Below are 27,410 nucleotides of genomic sequence, written 5' to 3'. Positions count from 1 at the left end.
GGTTTGCTGAGTTGAATCAAAAGCTCTATTTGCCTGAGACAGAGTGACAGCGTGAGGGTCTGAGTTGAAAGGGCTGGGATTTTCTGAGAATTCACAGAAGGACTGGCTGGTTCCTTCTCACTGCTCACATTCCCAGTCTTTAACGACTAGGGCATTTCTGGCCTTCTTAATTCTCTGAACAGAACTTTACCGCTGTTCTTTGCTGACAACTTGAGAGAGCCACCTGCAAAGGGAGGGTGAACAACTCATGGGGACAGAGAGAAATTTTCCAAGAGGAAAAGGTGGGGAAAGAGAAGAGGAAAAGTGACTAACAAAGATATGTAATTTTCCTTAATTTAACTTGCAGGCACAGAGGAGAATTCAGTTATAAAGGTCTTTTTGTTTTTGACTGAATAAAATTTTGACCTTTCTAAACCAATAAAGACATATATCAAATTCTTATTGCCCTTCTTTGTAGGAAACCACCTGAATCCTGGTGGAAGAGATAAAATGATTGAAATTTCTCATTTTGGAGAAATACGTTAAATGAATGTATGTGATGCTATGTAGCCCACTCAATGAAAAAAAAAAAGGTAAAAAAATAATTTTGTGCTTATGTCTTTTGCCTGACCTTTTTTTAAGGAGGATTAGCCCTGAGCCAACAACCGCCACCAGTCCTCCTGTTTTTGCTGAGGAAGACTGGCCCTGAGCTAACATCCATGCCCATCTTCCTCTACTTTATATGTGGGACACCTGCCACAGCTTGGTTTGACAAATGGTGCCAGGTCCGCACCTGGGATCTGAACCAGTGAGCCCCGGGCTACCAAAGTGGAGCGTGTGAACTTAACCACTGCGCAAACTAGGCCAGTCCCCTGCCTGACATTTTTAACTTCTGTTTTTCCTATTTCTCTGTGACTGATTTCTTTGATGCCATGAGTATTTTGAGTGTCCTAAATGGAAAGTCAAGCTAACCCAGGGTTACTCTTAGGGATAGTCTCAACAATATCCAACACACCAAACATTGCCCTAACCATTCGTGTCTTGTGATTCTATGCTAAAAGATACTGCTGAGCCAGTAGTATCATATTTGTCCATGAATTTATATTTTGTAAATCTATCACCTAAAGGTGATGGATCCCAAATCTAGATTTCTAACCCCAAGATTTTCCTAAGTTCGGGAAATGCCGATTGAATATTTCTAACTGTGGTAGGTAGAATTTTAGGATGGTCCCAGGACCTTTACCTGGATGTTACATGGCAAAAGCTTAGTAATCAGTTGGCCTTAAAATAGGGAGTTTATCTGGGTGGGACTAATCAAATCTCACGAACCCTTTAAAAGCAGAGTTTTCTCAGGCTGGTAGCAGAAGGAAAGCGGAGAGATTTGAAGCATAGGAAAGATTTGATCCTCTGTTGCTGGATTCAAGATGGAGAGAGCTAAGGAGCAGAGATCTGAGAGCTGACAACCTGAATGAGCTTGGAAGTAGACTCTTCCTCAGAGCCTCCAAAACTGACTCCTGACCTACAGAACTGATGCCCTTTCCCCAGGTCAGGGCCTGGCTGTGGGCATAGGGGAGGGCTGGGTACAGGCACCTGGTCCCGCCATGCTTTGAGTGGGGCAAGGCAGTAGGCATCCACGCCCTGGACTGAGGGCATCACACCACGTACAGGTGATTCAGCAGAGTTGTCTGTCCACTCCTGATCCAGGTACTGAGAACATTCTTGCATGGAGGTTGCAATCCCTTGAGGGTGCCCTAACCACCACTGGTTATGGCAGTGGGCCATAGGAAGAAGATACTGACTGTATTTACAAATTTTTTGCTAAACAGGCTCTTCTATTCAACTGCTTTTACAACTGAAATATAAATCAATCTTACTTCCTACAGTATCAGTCACCAGGAAGAAGAATGTTAGTCAGCAGTAATATATCCAAACTTCACTGTTGTTTGCCCATAATTTGTTTTTGCCACTTTGTCTTCATGACCTTTGAGTTTAGGTACTCAACCATTCTGGTATGGGGTATTGTTCTGTGTTGCGTTTGAGTGGGTTTCAACTCAGTAAATCCTGGATTGTCTCTAACCTCAGTGCCTATCCTCATGTTCAGTTATGTAGTCATGGAAGCAAAGAAAGAGGTTGTGCAGGAGTGGTGGAGGGAGATTGAGTTTGGGTTGAAAAGCAAGAAATCATGTGCAGCACCAAAGAGTAGACAGTATCTGAAAATGTGAAGTTGGTAGTATGGAGAGCTGGAAAAACAGCTTACCTCCCAGGTCAGGCACTCAAGTGTAGCTTCCACTTCCATCAATAACGTGCTGTGTTGGCTTTTTCAGAGCCAGCTTCTCAGAGCGTCAGTTTCTCCATCTGTAAAATGTTTGTTCTAAGGATGTCAATGGGAGTGGGAATCTGGATAAAGTCATTCTCTCTTGAGTTCCTTTCATATGCCCTCACACTTCTGAAGGAAACACTCTATATGGATATGGAAGTTGCGTTCTTAAAGAGACAAGCAAGAATGGAAGGCCCAATTTTTTGATATCCAGAGAACAGCCATTTTAAGGATGCCCTCTTTGGGGTGACTTAATTGTTCTACAATTATGTAATGATTGTGCCCTCACACTTGATAGCAGATTAAGTAGTTTGAATTGGAGGGCTGGGACACTTGTATGTTCGCACTCAGCAGTAGTGCAAACTTGGGTAAACAGTTATGTGGAGTATTGGATCTTCTTAAAAAATAATCTTTGCGCAGAGATGGTTTTGGCTGTACGATCTGACTCTATCAACTGCCTTTAGATGACCATAGTTTGGTAATTATCTATACACCTAGATTGTTGTTTATTAATACTATACAGTCTGGGATTATAATGTAGCAGTCTTGAGAACATCTTTGCCCTGTATGAATATTTCCTATCTTATTGAGAAAAAATAACAAACTGGAAAGTTTATGCATCTGACCAATTAGTGAGCTTGAAGTAGAATTTTTATGTATAACACTACAAAGTCATCTGGGTTAAAAAATTTCAGAAGTGGGCCATTTTAGCAGGGCAGTGGCGCCTTGAACCATCATGCAATTGCCATTGCAATGAATACATCTACGTCTCTGAGGGCAGGACGTATGTCCCCAAATTTATAGAAATGCTTTATATATTGTTCTCTTCTCATTTAGTAAGACATTTTTGCCTTGATCCCTTCAGACCTGGATTTTGAACTCTGGCCCACAAAAAGAGTATGATGATGTCTTCAGAAAACCACCATGCTAGGCTGTTTTACATTGTAAACTGCTTTAGACTTTGTTTGGTAGTAGGTTGTTTCTTTGAATTCTTTGTTTTCCTATTTGGAACTAACATACTGCAATACCCATTAATATGACTGAATCCTCCATTGTTTTAACTTGAATCACGGAAGTATTTAAAAAATAATAGAGTAGCTTTCATCCATTTGGTCCCGTGAGAAGATTAAACACTTACTTTCTCAAGGCTTCGCAGGCAGTGTAAGTGAGGACACTGCAGAGGAGATGATGAACAGAGCTGAGAAGCTGCAAACATCTATGGCCCCCCTGAAGGTGAGATTCAGTGGGATCCTGCTGCCACAGTTTCTAAAAGTGAATACAGGAGTGGGCATTGCTGAGATGTATCTCGACCCAAAGAACTTGAAGAGTTAGGGGAAGAGGAAGGCAGGGAATTGGAACAGATGACAAGGCAGCTGGAGACAGACCCTGAAATACACAATTGTACCAATTTAGTTACTGAATGTGGGGGTACTTATATACAGCACATTTTTAAAGGAGTAATAGACTTTTTATTGCTACTAAGCTTGAAATAAACAAGTGGTTTGATCATTTTGTCTAGATTAATTAGTAATGAATCAATTAGCAACCGTTAAATTCAGCCAATCACCTAGTTACTAACTGGTTTATAAATCTACCACTCCAGGAAAAGAAATCATGTCTATACAGGGCCTCGGAAACTCAATGTCCCAGAGAAAAGGGGCTTTCAAATACATATTTGTCTTATAGCTGCATATGCTCATGTTCCCAAATGTCTGGAATCTTTTGCATCTTGTTCACTATTGGAAAAATGGATTGAATAACTAAGGCTAGTTTTTACAGAAAGGAGTATTCCTGGAAGAGAGAGCTACAGATATCTAGTTATAAGGAAATGCCATGTTTCTACAGTGCTCAAGCTTGCAATAGTGTAAGCAGGTTTAGAGCTCTTATTTACCCTCTTTCTTTTTGAAGAGCAAGGCACCAAGCCTCATTCTTTACTTCTGTACATTTGAGGAATGGTCCATCTAACAGCCCCTGTCTTCTACCTGCTGCAGTGCCATGAACGGCCTGGAGACCACTACCAGAGATGTAAGTATGGGCTGGAAATTTGGTTGGAAATTTCATTTGCAGCTTGAGAATGAGACACGAGGCCTAAAGCATGGGCCTAGCAGCTTACACATCCTTCCTGCAACCTCTAAGTCTGTGGTTGATTGAGTAGCCTGAACAAAAGAGGCTATCTTCTCCCCCTGTTAAACTTTGCAAATGCTGAAACATTTGGTAGAAACACAAAAGCGTAGGTGCTTTTGGTTATACCGGCAGATGTATTTTGACAGTGGAATATTAAAACCTTCCAATTAAATTCAAATCAGCTTTAAAAAAATGCCTACAGTATTCGGATTGGTTAGACTGTGCTGCAGGAACAAATAAACTGTGATAGCTCAGTGGCTCAACATGTAGAATTTATTCCTTGCTCAAGCAAAATCTGCCACAGGCTCGACCGTTCTCCAGGCCTCCCTTCCAGGTGGTGGCTCAGGGCTCCCGATTGCTTCCATCCTGCTTCAGCTCTGCCGTTCAACACAGGGCTCCTGGGTGACTGCAGACAGGGAAGAGGATTTAGAGGATAGCTCATGGGCTTTTCACTGCTTCAGCGCTAGAATGACAGCTGTCATGTCCCCGCATAATTTGCTGGCTGGAATTAGTCACCTGTGTCTATCCATCTGCAAGATCCCTGTGAAGCCAGATGTGTTTCAGGTCTTAGAGAACAAAACCAGGTGTTAGTGAGCACTGTTAATGTCAACCCCACCTACAATGTGCCATCCACTTTCTGGGTGATGAGGATAACAAAGATGAATGTGATAGAGTTTTCCATTTAAGAAACTCATAATCTGTTGGCTTAAAAATATGCTTATGAAATTTAAGTAAAGGAGAGCATCTGTATTAACAAAACAAGACATAAAATTGACTATAGTTTTGAATTGAAACTGGTATGTTTTCAATTACATAAAACATAATAGAGGTCAGTCGTTCAAAAACATAAATGTCACACTATAAATAAATAGTGGCCTTTAAAATCCAAAGTTAATGTCAAATTAGACATTTATTGAGACTTTGGCCTCGTTATACATTGGCTACCTATAAAACGTAGGCTTCATGCAGTTTAGTGGGATTGGAAAAATGAACTAAAACCAAACAAAATAAACAAAAAACCTTATCTGTTAGTATTGAACTGCTTCTGAGTCTAAGGAGGAGACAACACAACATACTGAATGGTGCAGGATTTGAAAGAATAAAACCGAGACCTATTCTTAGCCGAGGCCACGCGGATCAGGATCCTCAAAAAGAAATGAAGGCTCCTTAAAAGACTTTCACCTGTTGGGAAGATGCCGTCTCATCTCATTTTGCCAGTTGAGTAGGTTATAAAAAGAACAACTTTTGCCAGCTTTTTTCACCCTTTGAGTTATGTGTTATTCAGAATTCCAAGTCCCTCAGGGAAAGTTTTCTTCCTTGCCCTTTTTAGAGCTTTTTTCTTTCTCCTGAAACATGCTCATTGAAGAAAATCTAGAAAGTATGGAAAAGATTTGAAAAAAGGAAATGATCACTCATAATGCCCTTGTTCAGGGACAACTTCTGTCAGCATTTTTTTTTCTTTTTGAGGAAGATTAGCCCTGAGCTAACATCCACTGCCAATCCTCCTCTTTTTGCTGAGGAAGATTGGTCCTGAGCTGACATCTGTGCCCATCTTCCTCTACTTTATACATGGGACGCCTACCATGGCATGGCTTCAGGAGCTGTGCGTAGGTCCACGCCTGGGATCTGAACCTGTGAACCCAAGGTCGCTGAAGCAGAATGCATGAACTTGACAGCTGTGTTGCCAGGCCAGCCCCTATCAGCATTTTGATATACTTTTAAACTTTTTACAGATATTTTATTTTATATAATTGAAACCATACCTTATAGGCAATTTTATGTCTTGCTTTTTTAATATAGATACTGCTTCATAGTTAAATTTCATAAGCATATTTTAAAAATGTGATAGTTTATTTTATGAAAATTACAAACCTTATTTAACAATTCTCCTAATATTAGTTGTATAGATTGCTTCTAAATTTAAACTACTGTAACTAGTCCTGCCATGAACACCAGTAGTTAGGAGGTAAGGCCTTGGAGGAATAGAATAGTCTTGCTTGGACTAGACTTAAAATTATTTTTGTTGATGAAAGTGTTTCATGAAGCAACCTCCAAAAGACAAAACCTAATGTCATGTCTGTTTGAAGGGACAGTGAGGAAATGAGATGATAAAATCACCTCCCGCATGGTACATGGCTTCTTAAAGGAGTAGGTTTTGAGCTAATTTGGAAAAACATGTCAAGGATGGGAGGACATTCCAGCTTAGGAAAGAGGTGGACAGCAAGCATATCAGTTAGCTTTGGCCACAAAGTGGCTACATAACAAACAGCCAAAAAAGTACAGCCACGTCCAAAGCAAGCATTTGTTTAACTCCTTCACCTATGGATCGGCCAGGCTCATCTGATCTAGGCAGGGCTTTACCAGGCTGCTCTGCTTCAGGTTCCAGGAGCGGAGAGGCTCTCCCTGCAGGTCTGTGGGTGGGCTGAGCCAGCTCCACTCAAAGTGTAGCAGAGCATCCTTGGACCAACCAGCAAGATAATCAAGATGTGACCTTATGTCCACAGCAGAGCAAGCCCGACTCTCAAGCACTTGTCATGCCCTTAGAGTGTCTGGCCTGCTAACATTCCATTGGCCAAAGTAAGCCACGTGGCTAAGCCTGAAGGCAAGAGAGGGAAAAGTACTTTCAGGTCGGGAGGTGCTGGAGAGGAGTGACTATCTCTGAAGGAGAATGTACTGTACCACAGCAAGGGGAGAGAGTAGTCACACAGAGAGGACACCCTCATGCCCAGCTTTTATTAAGGAATCCCTGTCTACTAGAAACAGCCAAAGAAGACCTCTTGAGATATCCTTCTTTTTTTTCCTTTCCATGCATTTACCAAACTATGAACAGGATGCCTCTGTGTGAGCCTAGATATTTGTGAGCAAACTGACTGAGATTTGGGGGCCAGACTTGATCACAAAATTCCCTAAACTAACAACATCTTCATAGACACAATGTCCTCTTTCATTCTCCGGTCTTTACGGAAGTACCCTCCATAGAAGACCCTGCTTCAATTGGTAATCGAATGTCAGGCAACACTAATTCTCCATTTGCCCTCCAGAGCAGGGATTCTCAATCCTGGCTGCACATCAGAGTCGACTAGAAAGCTTTTTAAAACTACATGGTTTCTGAGTCTACCAAAACAATTAACTCATAATCTATGGGGGCTGAGGCCCCAGCACGGCTATATTTTAGGTGCCCAGTGATAGAACTGCATACGTAGCGTTGAGAACTACTGCTCAGGGACAACCGTTTCCCCCTCTTTCAATCAATTTTCTGTGTCCCCAGGCCTAACATTTTATCCACAGTCACGTCTAATTCTACTCTCACTTGTCATAGAATACTAAAAAGCTGCACAACCAGCTGACTTTTTATCAAAATTTCTCAGAGGGTCAGCTTAGAAAACTTATAAATTCTTCCACATGAGGAAATTGACTAGCTGTGTTGTCCCTCGTCCAGTATAGACTCAATCCTGGCTGCACATTAGAATTACTTGGGGAGTTTTAAAAAAAATCGAAAACAGAATAAAACCTCTCTGCCCTACACCAACCCCCAGAGATTCCGATTCAATTCTTGTGGGGTGGGGCCCCAGCCAGTGGTATTGTTTTTAAAGCTCCTCAGGTAATTATAATATGTAGCCAGTTTTGAGAACCACTGAACCCTGACAGAGTGAGAAAATCAACAGCCATGAGAACATATAACCCTAGGGCACAAAAGATGAACGGCTGCATCTTGCCTGGTCCTGAGGATTCTTTGAACAATAAGAAGCATTTCTTTGGATATAGCAGAATGGGAAATTGGACGCAAGTATTGAGAGTGATAATGAATAGTTCGCCTGGCTGTGCCAAAGGATGCACATGTGGGAGCGATGGGAAATGAGATTCAGGAGGAAAAGAGGTTGACACAGGGGGTCAGGTAGTAGAGTCTCAAATATAAGGCCAAGGGCTAGAAACATGATTTACTAGACAGTTGGGAGCTCTCATAGGTCCCTGAGCGGTACAATTCTCAAATATCAAGTGATTCTTAAATTGTTTTCTTCTTTCAAACCACCTTATTTAATCATACTTTGTGCATCTGTGTGTGTGCCATTCCGCTGTTCCTTTCGTGTGTATAGTACATCTGTATATTGAACAAACACATCTCTTGGGGTATAATCATTAAGCAACCATGTACTCATTCCCCTGTCCCTTCAAAAATATTGTTAAAGCTAGTTCTTCCCTTTCCTTTGGATGAGAATCTAAGTGGTCCAGGATAACTCCAATAAGTTCTACATAATTGGCACTGTCAAAAGTTGACTTGGCCCTCTGGACCTGGCAGGTGTTTAAAACTGATTCTTCCTCTCACAGGATACTCAAGCATTCTTCGGAGGAAAGCCTCTCCTTCTACTCCCAAATTACTAGGGTCTTTCCTGTAATTCCCTTGATAATAGCAAATATTTCTTTATTCGGGCTGGTAACTTAGTCCTTCCACAGCCAGTAGAAATGAAGTATTGCCTACAATTTCTCTCTGCTCAAGTCTGTTTTCCAGTTGGATGGGATTTAATGGCATTCCAGCTCTCTCTGTCCTGCCTGGCAGACAGCTGGTCATTGGGAAGTGCTTATGCATCTTTTCTGCCAACAAAGTCCAGGAGTGCAGGCTGAACCCAACTCAGTCACCCTTCCTTTGACTTGTCATTAGTGACTAGTTAGCTTGCCTCTAGACTGTTACATTTACAGGAGGAAATCATGTCCCAAAGCCTTGTAACAGTGGGAGACAAACACTCCGAGTGTTCTGTTGAAGCCCCTCTCATCAGTGTAAAGTGAGGAACTGTCATTTACTTACTCTGACTCAGGGTTGGGGGTGGGATTCATCCTATATTAAAGAGCCTATCTAAAAATGCCTCTCCAGAGCTGCAGAAGAAAAGCGTAAATCACAGTTATTAACTAAATACGTCACTGGTGCTATTTAACCTGAACTGTGCTACATGGAGTTCCCCAGGTGAGAAGTGGCAAGATTGCAAACCACACCTGCCTTTGTGACAATCAGTTTGGGACGCATATTTATTTTTTTAATTTTTTTATTTATTATTTTTTTTTTATTGAGTTATTGATAGGTTACAATCTTGTGAAATTTCAATTGTACATTAATGTTTGTCAGTCATGTTGTAGGTGCACCACTTCACCCTTTGTGCCCACCCCCCACCCCACCTTTCCCCTGGTATCCACTAAACTGTTCTTGGTCCATAGTTTTAAATTCCTCATATGAGTGGAGTCATACACAGATTATCTTTCTCTCGCTGGCTTATTTCACTTAATTCTCTCAAGGTCCATCCATGTTATTGCAAATGGAATGATTTTGTTCTGTTTTGCAGCTGAGTAGTATTCCATTGTATATATGTAGCACATCTTCTTTATCCATTCGTCTGTTGCTGGGCACTTAGGTTGCTTCCACGTCTTGGCTATTGTAAACAGTGCTGCAATAAACATTGGGGTGCACAGGACTTTTGGGATTGCTGACTTCAGGCTCTTTGGATAAATACCCAGTAGTGGGATGGCTGGATCGTATGGTAGTTCTATTTTTAGTTTTTTGAGGACTCTCCATACTGTTTTCCATAGTGGCTGCACCAGTTTGCATTGGGACGCATATTTAAAACTACTGATTGTTTTCTCTGTCCTTGGCATATTAATGCATCTTCATACTTATGGCTCATTACTCCCTTTGGTGGTCTTATGGGCCTCTTATTTCACTTCTGTTCCAGCTGCTCTGGTAAATAACTGCTTGTCTGCCCCCCAGAGGACCCCAAAGCAAATTTCAGGTATGCCACATAGCCTATATTCAAAATCATCTTGCTCAAAACATACGGTCCAAGTTTCATAAAAATCTGTCAAGCTGTTTTTGCTTGATGTGGTAACAGAGATATGTAAAAACACGTACAAACATATTTTTATTTATAGAGCTATGCATACAGTTAAAAATAAATAAATATTAGGCAGTAAATTCAACTGGCTAAGGAAAGGTATTTTGATTGTGTTGTTGGAATAGATGGGAATTCGACTGGCATTGTTTCTCAGGCCTGCTGGAGGCTTGGGGATAGTAAATTTTCTCAAATTTAAGTCTCTGTGCTCCTTGCTATTTGTCTTGCCAAGGATATCATAGGTCTTGATGGATTTGTTATGTGCGGTCGTGCTTGGCTGACGGTTCCACCTCTTTGATCGTCCCACTAGGAATTCCATTACAGGGCTGTCCTTTGGAAATCCGCCGTTCTTGGGCCTGCTGCGTTGCCACGTGCCCTGCAGCTTTGTCTGGTAAACGGTTCTCTCTGTTTGCTTGCTCTGCTAGGTGCTTACTATACAGATGCGAGTTTTGCCCTTCCCAAATTGCTAAATATAAATGCATCTTTTTATACATCTTGACTATTCTAGAGGCAGTGCTGGACTTACCTAATGTTTTCAGAAGGGAAATGAGTTCTTCGGCTTCTTTAGAAGTTGTCAATTCATCTTCATTTTTGCTCCAGTAGTCATCGTTTATCTGAAAATTTTCTTGCCGTTTACTATAGTGAACTCTTTCTGCATTTTGCTGGAGAACTTAGCTCTTCTTGACACAAATGGCTGGGAGTTTTATGTATTTTTTTTTGTTATTATTACTATTTTTTTTAATATTTAGTGAATCAACTACAGCTTTGGGAGCTCACCCAGAGGTTCCAGTTTGTTCTGCACAAGCAGCAGGTTACAGATGAAGCGTGATTTCTAATGGCAGGTGCAGTTGAGATTGGGGGAAAAAAAGGAGGAGAGTTAATGTCAACATCTACCTTTTGCAAACATCTTTTATCGCTCTCCCATCATTTCAACTCTCTCCGGGGCGCAAGTGCTCACTCACAAGAGGAGGTTATCCTCAGGGAACGGGAGGGCACCCTCTCCTTATTGAAGTCCTGAGATCTGAAAACTTTCCAACAACAAATGGCTTGAGGTTTGTGTACTTCATGCAAGGAGATGTTGCTTAACTTTGATCATACTTCTAAAATTTCTAAAATTGAGTGTTCTTAAAGGAAAAGGGATGTAAGCCTTAGTGTTGTGGGTTTAGTATGTCATAAGCAAGACATTTCTTTAACATTTTTATCTTCAGAAGTCAGTTTTTGAGTAAAGTTAATAATCGTTCTAGGTAGAAATTTAACGTAGTCTAGTTCCTTTAATCAGCCCGTTTTACTCTTTCCCAGGCGATTAGAATCCCATGGCTTTCCTTTCAGTGGACTTGTGTAATGATATGTTTTTGCCTGTCTCCTCCACTCCTGTAGGCTTCATGCTGAATGGAGCGCCTCTTATGGCCTTATATTTCCCCCATGCTGGCTTTCCTTAGAGGAGTGTTGACTTTGCTGCATATATAACCTCTGTCTCTGGCCAGGGTGGAACTCTGTGATATATAATAATGCACTCACAGTCATCATTCATTTATTTTTTAATACAACCTCCCTCCTCTTTTCTCTTCCCTCTCTCTCAGCACACTTTGAGTCTGGCTCACAGGCTGTCCATTTGCTACAAATCCCTTTCAACAATATTATCTTCTTTCCCACCTACTTCCTCTAGAAATACAGTGTTCATTTCTTAAAGATGTACATTATTCTTTCAGGTATGGTATTTAAATCACTGTAAATGTATCCCTAGGTGCTTTCTGAGTGAATTAACTATGTACTAAAGCTCATAAATAGAGCTATGCATATGCCTGTATATGCAAATGGTGGATAAGAGTTGGAATATAATTGTCAACACAATACTGATAATTGAGGATTCCATAGCTGATGTGTCAATTCTCTTCTCCCTTTGCCAATAACCCCCATGGTTCTTCCCCAAGCCCATTTTTTTTGCGTTCATTGTTCTAGTTTCTGGAATCTCTTAGAAGAAGCAAAGATGACATCAATAGGACATCCAATAGATGCCAAAAGGACCATCTTTCCTTCCTTGCTCTTCTGCTTCCTTCCTTTTCTCTTATTCTTCTTATTTTTAGACTAGGCATACCCTTTAATATTCCTCCATTAATAATCAACAGTAACCTATTAATACTCATCAAGTAGGTATGCAGGAGAAAATTCAATTGGCATCATTCTACACTTGGAAACTGAGAACAGGGATGAGTTAAATCCTGGTTGAGGAACCAGGATCTGAATTTATTTTCATGCTCATGGCTGTTCCTTTCTATCTCCCTTGCAATAGCACTTCAAAGTAGACCATAGCACAGATTTCCAGATGTAAATAGAATATTTAAATTAGAGCTGTGACCTGCCTTTAATAATGAACGAATAATGAAATACTGACCAGAAATTCACCTTATGACTGAACATGTGAGAAATTTCCACTATGCTGCTTGGATTTGAAGGGACGAATTAATTTAGATTTGACTCATGTTCATTTAGTTGGAATTATGTCCCAGCTGCAGATTATCCTAAAGCAATAGATATATAAGTAACTGTACCTCTCAGAATGCTGGTTAACTCTCATAACTTCCAATTCAGAAGTTTCTAGTCTTAGATTTCATAGGATTTTATCGGAGTTAATGTAATAGTTGAAGCTTCCCATTGTTAATCTGTAGTTTTATTACATTCACACATTCAAACAACACATACCAAGGGCCTAATATGTGTCAGATACTGTTCTAGGTGCTACAAGAATTACTCATTGAGTGAAAGTGCTTGCAATTTAGCAATTCAGCCATCATTGCAAGGTGGAGCTAGAAGAAGTGAAGGTAAAATAGGGGTAGCATGAAGGCATAGATAAAATATTTCTCCACTTAAAATTACAATCATTCCTTTCCACTGGTTGTTTAAATGAATCATAGAACGTTTGAACTGCATGGGACCTATTCCAATCCCATCACGTAGAATTGAGAAAACTGAATCTGGGCAGATCAAGTGATATGCTCATGATCACACAGCAAATTTTTAGCTGGGTCCAATCCAAGATTGCTGAGTGTTAGGCTGGTGTTTGTTCCAAAAGATTGTTAGAAATACATGCATCTTATCAAGACTGAGAAAATCTCTTAGGCTTTGTGAACTCATTGATGATCTTGAATCCAAAGATATGACTTCTGCCTTCTTGGGAAAAGAAAAAAAGAATCTTACGGTTTTTTCAGGGTCCTAGCTTTCAGTTTGGTTGGTAGATTCATTGGTGCTGATTAACCTGGTAAATATAACCAAATAAACAAATAATTACTTTTTTATACAGAAACTGAAGAAGGAGATGGCACTTTGAAAGATTGTTCCATGTAAGATGAAACTGATTTCTCCCTGCATGGCCCTTAGATTGCTCTTGTCACTACTAAACAGAGGGTGGCATGAATATCATAGAGACGTAGAGCCAGATAGAACATTAGGGAACATAATTTTACTTTTCAATTTTATAGTTGGGATAGCAGAGGCAAAATAAAGAAAGCGACTTGCTCAATGATGTGCAAATAGCTATAGGCAGAGCAAGGCATCTTGATTCCTAATTCTATATTCTCCTGCCTCCCTATCCCGTGTTCTGACATAATTTAGTAGAATACCAGAGCCCTCTTTCATAGGTAATATTTAAAGGATCTATCCTTCCTTTGAAAACAAACTCTCTTCTAGCACTAGAAGCTGATTCTGGGTCTGTTTGTAGCCACTTCTGGGTTTCTGGCACCTTTTCTTCCAGCGTACTGAGGAATAACAGATTATTGTTTTACAGAGAGTGACCAAATTTCAACAAAGGTTGTTCTGGGTCGACCTGGGCTTTATTCCTTTAAGTCCTTAGAAAGGTGATGACTGGGGTGGGAATTTTCTATAACAGAAAAGCTATTTTAAGAGAAGTTCCTACACCCCTGGCAGTTGCTTTTCTTTCCAGATTTGGTTCATTCTCTTCAGCATCTTATTTTGGAATGATATGAGGGATGTATGCATACATATCTGGAAAGTTATGCAGATATTTCAACAAAAGAAGCATGGAAATTCTCTCTTGATTGCAACCCCCTCAAATAATCACACCTTGGAAAGATAAATTATGGCTGAGAATGCCCATGGCTTTCATTGTCTACAATGGACATCCATGAGGAATCTGAGACATAAGGTTAAGAGATCATTGCCAGCAAGTAGCAGGACTCTGTTAATGGTCATTCAAAAGGCTTCAAAAGTTCATTCAAAAGTTCAATCCAGGGAGAAAGAAGGTCTTTGCTGAGCCATTTCTGTAGCTGATGAAAGTTCAGAGATAGGCCACTGCTGGTATGCTGGGGATGACCGTAATAGAATTGCTGTGGTATCCACACTGTCACTCAGTTGCTCTCATATCTTTCCTTCCCAGGCTGAAATGGCCCATGTCCTCGTTATGGATAAGCCAATATACAACTGCATAGAAAAAAGCTTCATGGCTCCTGTTCTACATGAGGTAACAAATCTCTGCTCCCAATCAGGGAAAAGAAGTTCAACCTCATTGAATTGTCTTCTTTTTTCAAATTGTTTTTACATATTCACAAACATGCTAAATATTCATATAATTTTATGTCATGACCTGCTGTGTCATATTACATGTACTTGTGTACTGACCTTTATCCCTTTTCTTAACACTCTCTTGTACCTCCTGTACAGAGATACAACTCCTACCCTTTGACTGCCCCATTGGTCTCACTCACAGAGAATTTATCCCCTCACCCTCTCTGACATGTTGATTCTCAGCATGAGGAAAACCTCAGAGTCGCTAATGAGTTACTTAGAAAATCTTCCCTTTTCTTTACGTCCTAGCTGATAAAAACAGAATTGCTCAGAGGAGCAGCAAGATTTCCATGGTTCTTCTACCAGCACTGCCTTGTAGTTGTGTAGATTTCATTGGATCCTTGTGAAACTCTATGAGTTAACTGAGACAGATTTTCAGGCGACGAAATTGAGTCTTAAAAGATAAAGTGACAGTAAAAGTCACTGAGTCACTTGGTGGTGAAAACCAGACGGGAGAATAGATCTAATTTTTGGTACAGAAAGTTTTCCTAAAGCATCCTAGATCTTTTTATCTGTAGATTCAAAATTTGTTTCTGCATAAGGAGCCACAGAATCCTGAGGCTATGAGCCAAGTCAATATATGATACATGCCTCATGATAGGTGACTGTTTCCACCCATACAGCTGATGATTGTCATTGATAGAGTACATGATTGATTAAGACCCAGGAAGTCTCTAGGCCATGTAGGTATTTTCCATTCACGGCCTGAGGTTGTGGAGAGAAAACAAATGAAGGCAATGAACATTTACTGAGCGTCTATTAGATATGAATGCTGTACGTGTGCTCTACTTGTGTGCACAGCAATCCTGTGAGAGAGTTAGGTATTTTCTTCATTTGTGAAATGAGGGACATGAGGTTCTAAGAAAGAATCAAGATCATTCAGCTAGAAAGTAGCACATTCAGGTGAATGTGTTGTAAGTGAACCATAGTCTTCTTCCTTGAATAAAACTCAACTTCTCCATCAGAGCAAATACATTTGCTCTCTCATTAAAAAGAGCTGAATGTCCTTCTAACTGCAGCAATTGAGGTAGTCACTCAACTAAGCATGGTATGGCATGGAGAGACAGACCAAGATTGGAATTTTAATTCAGTGAATTGTACTATATTATTATCATCATCAAACCCAATAAACTTCAATGTTTCTGGTCTTCTTTATCCTTTTCCTAAGAAAAGAATACATTTCACTTCATTTAAACTGGTATTCTCTTTCAGTCACAGAATCTTTAATCATGTATTCGTGTGGTGTCACACTCATATATTTGCATATTCTAGTACCCAAGGGAGTCCTGGGAATTTCAAGTTTGATATAAAAAGAAATTTGGAATAGGGACTGTCTAATTTCTATGCCTCTAGACATTCTCTGGAGAGTTCTAAATGGAAAACAAGAAATAAAAAACTTTTTTAAAGCTTCCAAACACATCTAAGAAGTGAAATCCTGTTGACAAATACTTTGGCTGAATGCCAGCAACTAAAACTTCTGCTAAAAAATTTCAGTGAAGTTTTATTGAAAAAAAAGTAATTCCATTAAAACAACAGCAACAACTGAATCAGTTCCAGGTTGATGCTAAAGACTGTCCTTAAGAGAGATGTTTCTGATCATTTACTTTTTTTTTAATGGAAATGTGTGCATAATGAAATTTCCTCACATCCAACCTCTCCTCTTGGCAGTTAAGTATCTACAGGGATATACTTGTCATCATAACAACTGGCTGAGTTTTTCTTTTATCCAAAGAGGTAACATTGCAATTACTGATGAGATCTGGAAGGATCTACTAGATGAGTGGTTAGCCAAACAAGGTCCTAAGGGTAAAGGCTTTTCTAGATGTACTGGTGAAGCACTGTCACTGAACGTTGGTTCATTCAGCCCTCCGATTAACATTTATTGAGTTCCTTGGTGCAGTGATTTAAAGGTGGAATTAATCCAAAGTAGTTTTGCAATTATAAAGCTCTACCTGATTGAAAAGCTGATAATCACTTTCCTGATTTTTTTCTTGTCACCTAAGTCTGTGCTTAAGAGAGTATTCTGTTTGGGGTCAGATTAAAGGATAGCTGAAGGATGGTTAGTGGCATCATACTGACATTTCTTAATTCTTTCCAGTAATCAATGGAATTCACAGACTCCAAAATTTAAATGAGTGCTTCAAGTATCTTGATAAGATTAATGGCAGTTGGTTTGTTTTGAAATATTTCTATGTCAAGAGATTATCACTTGTTTTTAGATGTTTTTAAACACACAAAATATAGGGCCCTAAACAGAAGTATAAAACACTCATGACAACCAGCCAGGCTCCAACATTTGCCGTAAAATGCTCTCGTCATCCCTATGTGACCTAAGAACCTATTGATGGAAGAAATTGAAGGAACAGCTTTGGGGTTAAATTCTGGCTGTAACACAGAGGCGGAAGCATCTTCAAAACAGGGTCAGTAGACACAGGAAACCTGTGCTTATGTATATGTTGGGCTCAGGCAAGAAGAATTATACTCATGGCCTGCTTGTAGATTTAAAAATTTATTTTGCAGGTGCCACAGGAAAGGCTTTCTCAAGAAACAATACTAGTTGGATGGAACACTCACCTGGCATGGAGTCATCCCCATTTTCTGCATGGCGGTGGAGCGTGGGAACTGCATCTATTCAACGTGTCTCTTACACGCTGCCTCAGCATGCTCTAGGATCTCTAACTGAATTTGTCAACAAGAGAGAGTAAAAACTGGAAGAAGACTATGCTTTTAAATGCTAAAGACATTTTCCGCAATTTTCTCACCAGAACTTTTGAACCTTCCCTAGAATGTTCTGGAGCTGCATTCTTAGACCTCCCCATTGCCTCCACTTTCATTTCACCCCAAGAGCTGTTAGTTAATAAAAACGGACCTCTAGAGCAGATCTTCTCAGACTTTATATGCATAAAAATACGTATACAAATGCCTTGGGGATCTTGAAAAAATGTAATTTCTGATTCAACAGGTCTAGGGTAGGACCTGAAGTTGTATATTTTGAATAAGCACTGGGTAATGCAGATGCTGCTGGCCCATGGACCACCCTTTGAATAGCATAACTCTAGATCTGCTTTCAAGGAAATAAAATGGAATTAACATTTGTAAGTCACAACTTGAGTTAAAAAGCTCCAGGTAATTTAAAGATATTGTTTTACCCAATTTTCTTAAGAACCTACAAAATGTGTATTATGTCCAGTTTACAGAGAAAACCAAAACTTACTTAGATATTTTAATTTACTCCATATCACCTAGTTAAAAATCACAAAACTAGAATTGGATCCCAGTTTCTGTGACCCCAAAAGTCTTCACCCTTCTGACAGACCAAACTGCCTCTTAGCACTGATGTCACTCTGAGTGCGCTGACCTGCCGGGGTTTTCTAGTTCGTCAGAGCATCCCAGGGATGACTAAGCCAGCGTTTGAACCCCCTTTGCACCCAAACGTCAATACTATGATAGCACAGTGATTTTTACAAAGCCATAAATACAGAGGAACAAAGAGAATAGAATGGGAAATCTTTGGAATACAGGAAAGCAGACAGGCAGGTGGTAACTGCGCTGACAACCAGACAGCCGGGTCTAGGAGGCTGTGGGAGGAGCCGGAAGTCAGCTGACGGCACCATGGGTGATTCCTGAGTCTCTGAAAAGGCCGTCTTGAGAGTTTACACCCTTCGCCAGAAGGACGAAGTGCTAGAATTTTTAGAGTGGCTCAGGGCCTCAACAAGCAGGGAAGAGGTTAAGCTGTAAATTTTGGATTTTGAATGCACTGGAATTTTCCTTCTCTTTTTTCAGCTGTGGGATCAAGGAAGAAACAGGGTCCTAAAGGTCCTGTGGTGTAGACATCCAACAACAGGATGATCTGGGGTATATCATTACCTCTGTGGGTCTTGACACACTAAAATATAAAAGGAAAAGGCTACACTAAGTCATATCTATGATCCTGTTAGCTCAAACATTTTGTGATCCTGGAGGTGTAATCGCTGTTTTATGGATCTGCATTTATGTCAAGAGAAATGTCATTGTAAGTTTTTCATCATCATAGCAAAACTGTTAAAGTAGCAGATGGAGCAATACATTTGTATGTCACAATGCAGTTGGTCACCCCTCATTTATACAAATCTTGTTGAAGAAATGACACTCAAAAGCCTCTCCATATTTAAGTATAAAAAAATCTATAAAATTATATCCAATTGGTTAGCAGCCTGTGTCTGAGGTTTAATAGAGTTATATTTCTTTTCTGGCTTCAGAGAAGACTTTTCCAAATGAATATAAGGGATGGGACACTTGATTTGGCTGCCCTTTCTAAATTGTGGTCTAAATTTATTAGTGCAGTTCATGACTCAGCCCCTTTATTTATGTCATTAAGCATGGTTTTTATTTTCTCAGAAGCCAATATATATTTTGTCATCATGGAAATGAATATCAAGTAGGTAGAAATGAGACTATAGATTTATCCCACATGAAACAAATCTGATATATGAAAAACTCCCTTTAAAAAAGAGATATATCAAGGTGAAATTATTTACTTTGCCCAAATAATTATTTATGTGTGTATTTATTCCCAAGGATTATATTAAAGAACATTTAACCCAGTATTTATTCATTCATTTGATAAAATTAGTTCAATTTATGCACAATTTTTAGAATTTCATTTCTTGTTTAATTAGGTCAACTTGTGTGGTTTAAGCAACTTTTGATTTTTTAAATGAAAACTCAAGTAAAATTTCTGTTTGACAGTAGTAATTGCACTGGATATGGAGATAATGAAAAATGAGCAGACAAGTGAAGCTAAAAGGAAGTTAGAAAGGTTAGTATAAAGCAAAAAAACCCACCAAAACTGATATGTTTCCACCTAAAACTTGAACTGAACTGAACAGACTAAGAAAAAATACTGGACTAAGAAAAATAAACACAAAATCCAAATAACGGTCTGATTTTGGAACTTAAAAATTCAAAAAGCAATCTCCCTTACTCCTGTGCCTCTCTCTTTCTTATTCACACACACACACACACACACACACACACACACACACAAACAATTGGGAGCACTAGATTTATCTATATTTTGTTTCCCATATCGGAGAAACTGAGATTTGGAAATTTAGTCCTTTAAATATTTTGCTATACTAGAGATTCAAATAAGACTGTTTAGTTGATGACACTGAGCTCCCAGTATGACAACCTTTATCATGATCTACATTTCCATGCAAATTAATTAAAAATGTTGAGCATTCTTTGTGTTGTGGCCAGGAAGGCTCTAAAGATGTAAAAAGCTAATGTTTACTTGGCACCTACTATGAGTTAAACACTGTGTTAGTCAATTTGTATTTGAGTCTGTTTTTATCTATCTTTCACTGAATTGGAAGTGAAGGACTGAAGAGAACCTCTAGCAAGTACAGCGGCTGAGCCTCATACCCAACAATCGGGTGTAATTCATCATCTCCCATACCAGACTAACGCCATAAGATATAGTCCTAGTCTACAGTCTATAGTCTTATCAGGTGGTGTTTTCTGAAGACAGTAGACAAAGGAATATAGTACTTGTGGAGCATGGTAATTGACATCAGGGAAATACGAAACGTTGTTGAAAGAAATCAGTATGGAATCCGAGTATATTTACTTAATGAAGTAACAGGAAAGTCTTCATGGGAAAGACAATATTGGAGATTGGCTCCTAAGAAATGAGAGAATTTTGACATGTGGTGATGGGGGTACAAACATTGCAGAAGAAAGGAAGAACTCAGCTAAAGCTACCTATGCAATAAAGTAAAGAGGTAATCCTGGAAAAGGAAATTAGTTAGTTTTATGAGGGGGTCTGTAAGTGAAAAGTCAAGGAGTTCTTAAATGTCAAGAGACTGTAAGTGCAGATCTCAGGAGGTAACCATAATAGACTAAGTACATGCGGGTCTTGGCAAGCATTGGATGTGGCAGCGTTACAGAGGGGGAAGACCAAATGATTCAGATTAAGATCTCAAACCTATTATTATTATTGCCAATTGGAAAAAGAAACCAGAACTAGTAACAATCTTCCTGCATGAACATACTCATGTTGCTTTTCTTCTTAAATCCTGTTCTCCTCTAGGACACATATCCCAAGCAGAAAATTAGCAAACATGGCAACTTCCAGCTCTCTATGCCATATGTGGACACACCAAATAGGGTCATTTCCTGGACTGGAAAACTGGGTTCCAGGCTGTGGCACGCAGGACTAGGAGATCGAGGATAGAGGCAGTGCCTTGTCCGCTCTCCAAGTTAGTCAAGAGATGAACTTTTCCCAAGAGGGCTGCCCTCTCTTCATTGTGGTATTTTATGCATTTATTCAATTAATCCAATATTACTTTTTCTTTCAATTTCTGTGTATTTTTTTAAACACTAAGTTGTTAAGACTTAAATACTTCTTAAGTTATTTAGACCTAACTGCTTAATAAAAAGAATTGTAAGGAGGTTTTTTGGCCTCTGAGTGATGTGAGAAAAATTACTGAGACATTAAAGGTGCGGTAAACCGAAACATTTTGGGAAATACAAATATACAACTCTCTAAATAGTACTGGGTGGTGTATAAGTGCCATTAGATAAGGAAAGATTTCTTTAAATTCCACTCCCAAGAGTGTTTCTCTTCATCCTGCATCAGCTACCCACTTCTACCATCCTATTTTAGACCTTGTCATCAGGAATACCATTCCAGTGCCCCATTTTCAACTATTCTTTGATCCCACTGGAACTTCTATTACTCAGTAGCTTTTATATTCTTCTTTACTATCCTCATGTACTCACTTCCCTTCTCACCCAGCTTGGACTCCATGCTCCATTACTGTAACTGTTCCCTTAAATACATTGTCAACTCCTTCCCCTTCTCTTTTTCCTTCATTCTTACTTGACAATATCTCTACACTCATTAAACCCAACTCTCCAGATACTTCACCTCTGCGCCCACGGATCAGAGTGTGGCTGGAGAAAAAGACACAATCATGCTGCCTAGTCAATGCTAAATTCTCAAATAAGTCATCCACGCTTAATGGCAACCCTGGGAAATTCACCTTATTTTCTGAGAGACTCCTTCACACCTCCCTTTCCTCCAAACTCTAATTCTCCTTCCCCAATCCTTTATTCCTTTCTTTACTGAAAAAATAGAGCCAACCCAACAGTTTAATTTTCCCTCCCCAAATCTCTTACTGTACCTGCATCCTGCATCTCTGTACTCTTTTTTTCTCGTTTCATGATTGAACTAGCTCCCCTCTAAGCTACAGTTTTTGTATATGTATTTCAGATATCAATCTCTCTTGCCTATGCAAGGGCTTCTCTTTTGCTTCTCAATATTTCCTTTCTCTTGTAGATCACTCTCATAAATACAAAATCATATTATGAAATATTTCACCTTATAATATAGGAAAGCACCCACTTTGATCGAGCAATCACCCCTTTTGCAGCAAAACAAAAAGTTGTCTCTACTCATTGTCTCCTCCTCATCCATCATTCTCTCTTTGATCCACTCCATTTAGGTTTTTGTTTACACTGTTCTGCCAAAATAACTCTTATAAAAGATACTGCCATTTTGCCAGGCTCAATGGTCTATTTTCAGTTTTTGTTGTATTGTATTTCTCAGTAGCACTTGGCATTGAAGATCATCCCTTCTATTTAGAAATCACCGACTTCTGGAGTCCTACTCTCCTAGTTTTTCTCCTGTGTCTTTAATCATTGTCTGTCTCATCCACTACCAAAGGATCTCAATTTGAAGGGTTTTGTCTTGTTCACATGTATCCCCAGCACCTATAACAGAACCACAGGGTATCATGGGCCCCAGAATAAAGATAACAGGTTCCGATGAAGAATTTAGGGTAGACAATGAAGGCATTACCTTTAAACTGGACCTTAAAGATTAGGTAGTATTTCATCACATATTTTATTTTGAAGGGTTGGGGGAATTAAGTCAGAGGAAGAAGCATTAGTAAAGGTGCAAATTTAGAAATCATGGGGCAAACTCTGGGAATAATGAGATGCTTTCCAGTCACATTGCAGCATGGGGATTAGGATTTCAACATATGAATTTAGGGAGACACAAACATGCAGTCCAGAACAGATATCTACACTAAATCCAGAGGCAAGTGTGCATTCAGGGCTTAGGGCTAGTTACCTGGCACGTGGGTGACATAAGATACGTAAATGGATTCTTACTGGAATACAGTGTATTGATTAAATGATGCTTTGCAGACCTTATTTGCAAAATGCAATTATTCCTGCCAATCACAAATGCTAGGTTTTGTCAGTAGACAGGGCTGGAGGGACATATCTTCCAGACGCAGCATTTTTTTTTTTCTCTCTTGCTACTAGGGAACAGTGGCCAACCAGAGACTTCCTAGGTAGTTTCTCCAGGATCACAGTGGGTGATTCCCAAGTGAATTCTGTGAGCACCCTAGTGGGTAGCTTCCTAGCAAGTCCTGTGGGTGCCCCAGTGGGTGGCTTCCATGCAAATCTCGTTAGCACCCCAGTGAGTGGTTGGTTTTTTGCTTGCCAGCCTGGGTGTGCAGGAGCTCAGTCAACTTGGCCATCTGGTGGGCCATAGCCATGCCCTCTGATGAGGTCTGAATCTCAGCCCTGGCAGAACCCTCTTGTGAATTCATTTCTTCCCTGAGTGTTATCCTTCCACCCTATTGGTAGAGGCTGTTTCTCATGTCTGTTTTTCCTGTATTCTTTAGTGCTCTTTTACCTTTTACTAGTAAAATGTTCATTCCCTTTGTACTAGTTAGTATTTCTTTATATTAAAGTTTCTTGATTAAATTATTGGTATGGTTTCTGTATCTGATTGGGTTCTTATTGATAAATTATTGTTCTACATATAATGGATATCACCCAGTTGTAGCAATGGATTAAATTCAGTGTGCCTTGTAAATGCTTGTATATTTCCCTTTCTAGCTACTAGCAGTTGGTCATCATGCAGCAGATCTACATCCAAACTTAGTCAAAGAACCCAATTTACTCGACTATGTGTTGAAATAATGACAAACAAAATGCCATAAAATGTCTCTAGCCAAGGAATTTGAGAAGCGTATGAAAATGATATTTTCTTTTCTCTTTTGCAACAGACTACTAATATATCAAATATTTGAATGAGAACAAAATAGAATAAGATGAACTTGAGGTTTAATTGTGACCTGTTGAAATTGAGTTACGCAAGATAGATAAGTCATAAAGTGGAAAAACCAAAACAAACAAATAAAATATGTTTTGTTGAACCTGTGTGTCTACACTAGTGGAGAGAAATAAAAATAGTTGGTCAGTGCTGGTTAGTTCTTGGGGAAATTTTATTGTTTTTTCCAGGGACATCTATGGTCTAGACCAGGGAGTGACCAATTATGGCTGCAGGTTGACCTCTTGCCCTTGTAAATAAAACTGTATTGGAGTATAGCCATAGCCATTCATTTGAGTATTGTCCATGGCAGCTTTTATGCTACCATGCAAAATAGAGTAGTTGTGACAGAGACTAAATGGCTGCACAAAGCCTCAAATATTTACTGTCTGTCTCTTTAGGAAAGTCATCCTGCTGACTGCAGGATGTGGGATCTCTCTGCCATTGAGGAAGCGAAAGCAGCTAAACCAGTGAGTGTGACTATGTTCCAATAAAACTTTACTTATAAAAACAGGCTACAGGCCAGATTTGGCCTATGGGCTTATTTTACTGACTCTGATCTAGAACATAGTAGGTATGCAAAAAATATTAGCTGAATAAATGAAAAAAATTGATTTTTTAAAAATTCTAATATTCCCAGTATATTCTGTTCTCTTTTTCAGTGTGTGTGGTATCTAGATGATACCCATGTGACAACTGGAGACTGTGCATGACGGATGACTTAGGTAACCTCTGGAGGGCACCTACATTGTGACCATAAACCACTGTGCCCATGTGGAAATCATTGCAGTCCTGGGGCAAAAGATAAACTTCATGCTTGATAAAAAACAACCAAAAGGTAAGGTTTCTTTCTGTTGTGCTGCAGTCTTCAGTCTTCTTCTGTTTTTCATTCCCACTGGTAGCTCAAAGCTGTCCTTCATCCATCACATGCCTCTTGAATGTGTGCTCTGGGTTCACTGTCATGATGAGAAACAACTTCATGAACTTCGAGGTGGGACTCAGGATTGAGTTTGAGCTGTTTGCATAGCTTCTGGGGAAAATGTCACCCCGGCGTGGGGGAAACAATCCAAGAAGCATTTTAAGTATTTGTTTTAAAATAGAAATATTGACAGTAGTACATATTTTTTCAAAGGTGTTTGTTAGTTCTACAGATCCGGGAAGGCAAATTTCACTAGCCAACTTGAGATTACCTAATTTGATGATGCTACCTCTGTTATGTCACTCAACTCTACCTTGGCACCTCTATCCGACGGCCACTAGCATAATTCAGGCCCTCATACCTCTCCTCTGAATTGCTGCCTCTGACTCTTCATGTCTCTAATTTGCTTTATCCTTCTCAGCCAGATTAATCTTCCTGAAACACAAATCCGATCATGTCGCTATCTTTCTCAGAAACCCCAAATGATTCCCCCTTGCCAGGAGAATAAAGTCTAATCTTAGTCAGTTGACAGCCTTCGGCTCCATTTATCTCTACCACTCCCAACCCTTCCCGCTTATACTTGACCACCTCCTTTCATGGAGGGTTGCCAGATATATATGGGATACCCAGTTAATTTGAATTTCAGATAAACTATGAATAATTTTTTAGTGTAAATATCTCCCAAATGCTACATGAGAAATACTCATATTATAAAAATTATTCACTGTTTATCTGAAATTTAAATTTAACTGGGTGTCCTGTATTTTTATTTGTTAAATTTGGCAACCCCACTTTCATGCCTGCTACGTCTACCAGATCTGAATAGTCTTTGTTCCCTATATACAACTCATGCTTTTCAGCTTTTCTAGTTCTGCCAGAATTACCTCCTAACTACCTATGTTATAAATAAAAGTGTGGAGTATAGCACATAAATGCTCCCTCTCTTTAGTCACCATAATGCGGAAGAAAGGATGTGGATGAGATACACTTCGATTACCATTATGGCTTCCCAACTTGGCCATCTCTGTGAAGCCTTGGACAAACTGCTTAGCTTATATAGGCTTCAGTTTCCTTATCTACCAGCTTCACATGATTATTTCACAGTTAAGTATGAAATTTTATAAAAGCTTTCTAAAAATATATATTTCCTAGAGGGGATTCAGTAAATAACTCCTTATCAACTTTCTCCTTCTATCAGTACTTCTTAAATTTGAGAAACCTCAAAAGCCCCGTTATATCTGTCAATTCCAATATAAGAAACACCTCATTAAGCAGTTCAAAGTAAAAGTGATTACTTTAGACGATCATTTCACACCTCACCCATAAACATCAACCAGACCTAAGCAATGAAAGTCTGTGGCAAAGCATGGTTATTAGGTATTTATCTAGATAATCCAGAATAGAATTATATTTTTAGGTTCTCAACAAAATACGAAGACAATATTTAAAAGCTGTCATAAAGAACTTTATGGTGTCACAGTAATACATCAACAGATTCTCATTAGAGAAACACTGCATTTGGCATATCTGTATACAGTGCACTTTGCTCTCTACTAGACAGATTGTCTTTGGACAGGCTATGTGTTTGGGTCTTTGTTGCTTCTTCATGGAGACTTCTGCAGACCAGAAGCCTATATTTGTTGACTGAAGGGCTAACTGATTGACTGAATAAATACTGACCTCTCAAATTCTGAAATATAGCCTTTAAATGGTGACTTATGTGTATGTTTAACCAATTTACCAGTTGCATACAAGGCATTCTGTTTTTTTTTTTTTTAAAGGGTACTGTGTCTTTTTCTGAACTTTCTAACTAACTCTTTAGGGGATAGTTCACCCTGAACTAACATCTGTTGCCAGTCTTCCTCCTTTTCCTTCCTTTTTGTCCCACGAAGCCTTAGGACCTAATTGTATATAGTTGTAAGTTCTTCTGGTTCTTCTCTATGAGCTGCCACCATAGCATGGCTACTGACAGACAAGTGTTGTGGTTCTGTGCCCTTGAACCGACCCTGGGCTGCCAAAGTGGGGTGCAGAACTTTAACAACTAGGCCATCAGGGCTGGCTCCAAGACCCCCTCCCCCCACCTCCATTTTTCTTTGTGAGGAAGATTTGCCCAGAGCTAACATCTGTGCCAATCTTCCTCTAGTTTCATATGTGGGGTGCCTCCACAGCATGGCTGATAAGCAGAATAGGTCTACATCCAGGATCTGAACCCATGAACCTGGGCCACTGAAGCAGAGTGTGTTGAACTTTAACCACTTGGCCATGGGGCTGGTCCCCGGGGCCACTTTTTATAGTATGTCTGTGCCACCTCTGCTGGGTAGGGAATGGGTTACATGACTTTGCCACGACTTTATATGACTTACATGATTTTGCCATGGTTTATTGGACATCTGACATGACTGGCACATGATGAGTCAACGAGATTTTCTCTCACAGGATGTGGGAATTATTGTCAGTCTCTGGTGGGTGCTTGCTGTCTGGCTCGCATGGGGCATCTTAATTCTG

Source organism: Equus asinus, chromosome 6, assembly GCF_041296235.1.
Source record: "Equus asinus isolate D_3611 breed Donkey chromosome 6, EquAss-T2T_v2, whole genome shotgun sequence".
Classification (NCBI taxonomy): Eukaryota; Metazoa; Chordata; class Mammalia; order Perissodactyla; family Equidae; genus Equus; species Equus asinus.
The sequence above is the reverse complement of the archived record's forward strand: the minus strand, read 5'-3'. Positions refer to the sequence as shown.